The 3,833-nt window shown below is 39.7% G+C and overlaps 1 pseudogene; it reads right to left on the bottom strand.

The window, feature by feature from the left end:
- Positions 1-369: 369 nt before the first annotated feature.
- LOC101341214 (60S ribosomal protein L38 pseudogene) lies at positions 370-571 on the bottom strand (annotated as a pseudogene).
- Positions 572-3,833: the final 3,262 nt, after the last annotated feature.

Below are 3,833 nucleotides of genomic sequence, written 5' to 3'. Positions count from 1 at the left end.
CCACTTTCTCAGGGAGGACTTCTCTGTCTCCCCCAAGTGATATTGCTTCCCCCCTTACTCATTCTCGTAGCTCTCTGGACCTTGCCTTTGCAATTCATCTTTGTTTATATAATGTGTTGCCTGTTATTGCTTCCTGATGGCAATGAACATATCTATCTTATTCCATTATCCCCCTGTATCCCTGGCTGCCAGCCCAGTGTCTTGAAGGTGGTAGGTAACCAATACATATTTGTAGAGTGAATGAATAAATTTCAGATTCATTGGAAAAATATCTCCTTGTCCTTCGGATCAATTCCATCTTTTAGAAAAGTTGTTTTTTTTTTTTAAATTAAAAAAATTTTTACTACAGTTCAAATCAGCTTGTCTGGTTCATTTCAGCTCCTTCACTGCCAAACCTGTGGGCAGGGACTGTTTTAGTTTCTGCCTCCCTTCGTGTGTGTGACCAGGGTATAAAGCTGTCTGCTGCATCGAACTTCACATTGTCCTTATTTTTCTTCATCTTGACAGATTTGGCATCTTTTCATCTGGCTGTGAGCAGAAAGTCCTTGATTTCCTCAGTTTTGCAAGGCATGGCAACCAGGTGCAGGGAGGTAGGCGTGGAGCGGCACTGCCCGAGACACTCACAGCATCTTGCTTGTACCTGGTCAGGTTTGAGAAAAAGAAAAAATCTCAGTGAGGCTGTGGATTAGGGGCCATGACACTCTGAAAGGGACAGTCTAGACAACATCTTTAGTTGAGAGCATCGCATCAACTTTATGTTTTCCATAGTCACTTAAACCAGCCACCGACTGGAACGGCACCCAGGCACTAGTCAGCCTCGGTTTCTAAACATCCTATGCATGCCAGTCCCTTGTCCATGTCACAGCTCAGTCTGAAGACTGGGATCACCACTTCAATTCTGGGGTTATGACTGCTAATCTGGTAACTTCTGAAGGGGTGAGGTGAGGGAGGGGCGTCTGCATTTTGTAGCATTATAGGCTGGTAGTAGAGAAGATCAGAAGAGAGACAAATGTATTTTTTGCCTCCAAATAACAATACTATCCATGAGAGAGGGAGGAGAGTCACATATTCAATTCCTGGGCAAATCCTAAGCGTCTGATAAACAGCTGAATGCGAGCTTGTGTTTGTCATGACAAGTAGTCAGTCTCTGATGAGTTACGTGCAATGCACTGAGGAATTCCAAGAACAAAATCATGGAATTTGTTATTATAAAAGTTCACATTTCTGAATATTGGAAAAAAGAGATTACAAAAGATGCTGTCACACCCCCTTGCATATTTTCTGCATAAACTGATTTATGATGATTCTGGGCCAATGACATTTTATTTTTCCCAAGGCCTTTCCTTTATAGAAAGAAAACTGATTCATGAGCTACTCCAGAGGGGTCAATGATTTGGTTTAATTACTTCTCTGGGGGCATGAGGAGAAGCTCAGGTAAATAAAGAGTTGGTTTTCTGTAAGAGAGCAAGCATGCATATGTTTGTACATTACCTCCTCTCCCACAGAGACCCTAGACAACATGTTATAAGAGGGAAAATAAAAGGCTTGTTACGGTCTGCCTCCTAATGACCGTTTGTATTTCAAAGGTAAAAAAGCTACTTGATACTAGAGCTCCACAAGGCCAGGGAGATTTGATACTGATAAAATGTGCTTCTTCCCAGGAAGATCATTTCAGAACGCACGAGGCTTCCTTAGCCCTTAACATCCATCCTTCCTCGTCACAGATCTATAGAACACATGGTAAAACCAGTTACCATTGAGTCAGTTTGACTTATGGTGACCCCATGTGTGTCAGAGTAGAGCCGTGCTCCATAGGGTTTTCTTTTCTTTTTTTTTTTTAAATAATATTTTATTTTGTTTTCAATGAAGGTTTACACAACAGTTTAGGTTCCCATTCAACAATTTCTACATAAATTGTTCAGTGACATTGGTTATATTCTTCACCATGCACGAACATCATCATTATTTCCGTTCTGCTTCCATTAATCTAGTCTCCCTGTCCCCTTACTTTCTCTTCTTTGTTTTAAAGTAATTCTTGACATTTGGTCTCATACAGATGATTTTTTTTAAAGGAGCACAGTATTCATGGGTGATATTCTTTATTTTGTGAGCCAATCCATTATTTAGCTAAAAAGTGACCTCAGGGGTTATTTTTGGCTCAAGGTTTAAACAATACCTCAGGGCAATTGTCTTGGGGAGTCCTCCAGTCTCAACTGGTCCAGTAAGTCTGGATTTTTTTTAAAGAATTTGAGGTTCTGTTCCACATTTTCTTCCATTCTATCAGGATCTATCTATTGTGGCCCTGATCCGAATGGTTGGTATTGGTAGCCGGGTACCATCTAGTTCTTCTGGTCTCAGGGTAGATGAGGCCGTGGTTCATGCAGACTTAGTCCTGTAGACTAGTTTCTTTTTGAGTCTTTGGTTTCCTTCTTTCTCTTTTGCTCCTGAGGAGTAGAGACCAATAGTTGTATCTTAGATGGCTGCTTGCAAGCTTTTAAGACCCCAGACATTACTCACCAAACTACGATATAGAACATGAACTTTATGAATTATGTTTTGCCAATTAACTGAGTTGTCCCATGAGACTATGATCCTAACCTTCAAATTCAGAAAACCAATCTTGTGAGGTGTTTGGTTATGTCTAAGAAGTATCCATAACTGTGCCACCTAAATGCTTTATTATATGTGTTATATATAGGCATATACACACACACCTGCATATGCATATACATATGCATACATCTATATATACACATACATACATACCTACACACATATATGCCTACATACATACATACATATATACCTGCACATATACTTTTTGGTTGTTGTTGCTGTAGAATTATATATGCTATAGCAATTCCAAAAAGGTCCTATATTCTTGTGTGCGTCTTAGTGACATCATTTATCTTCATAAAGCTGTGCACACTTCACCCTCATTCGGTGTTACTTTTCCCATTACCAAAAATACCAAGGGTCTAGTATGTAAATAGTGAATCCCACTCTCCCTCCTTCCATCCCTGGTAACCACTAATAAACAGTAGTTTCTGTATATTTACCTATTCATGTCATTTCATAAAAGTGAGAACATACACTATTTGTTTTTTTTGTGATTGACTTATTTCTCTCAACATACTAACCTCCAGGTTTGTCCATGTTCTAAGATGTTTCAGGAACTCATTTTGCTTTATCACTAAGTAGTATTCCATTGTATGTATGTACCACATTTTACTTCTCCATTCATCCGTTGATGGGCACTTAGGTTGTTTCCATCTTTTTGCTACTGTGAACAGTGCTGCAATGAGCATAGGTGTGCATATGTCTGTTCATGTCACTTATATTCAATCCCAAGGGTATATACCTAGGAGTGAAATTGCTGGGTCATATGGCAGTTATGCTTCTAGTTTTTTGAGGAACCACCAGACTGTTTTCCACAATGGCTGTACCATTGTTCATTCCCAGTAGCAGTAGATAAGGGTTCCAATTTCTCCACATCCTCTCCCAACACTTGTTATTTTCCATTTTTTGTTTTTCTTTATCTTAGCCATCCTAGTGGGAGTGAAATGGTATCTCATTGTGGTTTTGATTTGCATTTCTCTGATGGCTAATGACGTTGAGTATCTTTTCATGTAGGAATATCCTCTTTGGTGAAGTGCACGTTCATGTCCTTTGCTCAGTTTTTGATTGAGTTGTCTTTTTGTGCTCCATAGGATTTTCAGTGGCTGATTTTTTGGAATTAGATTGCCAAGTCTTTCTTCCAAGGTACCTCTGGGTGGACTCAAACCATCAACCTTTTGGTTAGTAGTTGAGCAGGTTAACTTTGCATCGCCCAG

Source organism: Trichechus manatus, unplaced genomic scaffold, assembly GCF_000243295.1.
Source record: "Trichechus manatus latirostris isolate Lorelei unplaced genomic scaffold, TriManLat1.0 scaffold00021, whole genome shotgun sequence".
NCBI classification, from domain to species: Eukaryota; Metazoa; Chordata; class Mammalia; order Sirenia; family Trichechidae; genus Trichechus; species Trichechus manatus.
Note: the sequence above shows the minus strand (reverse complement) of the source record. Positions and strands in the feature narration are given on the sequence as shown.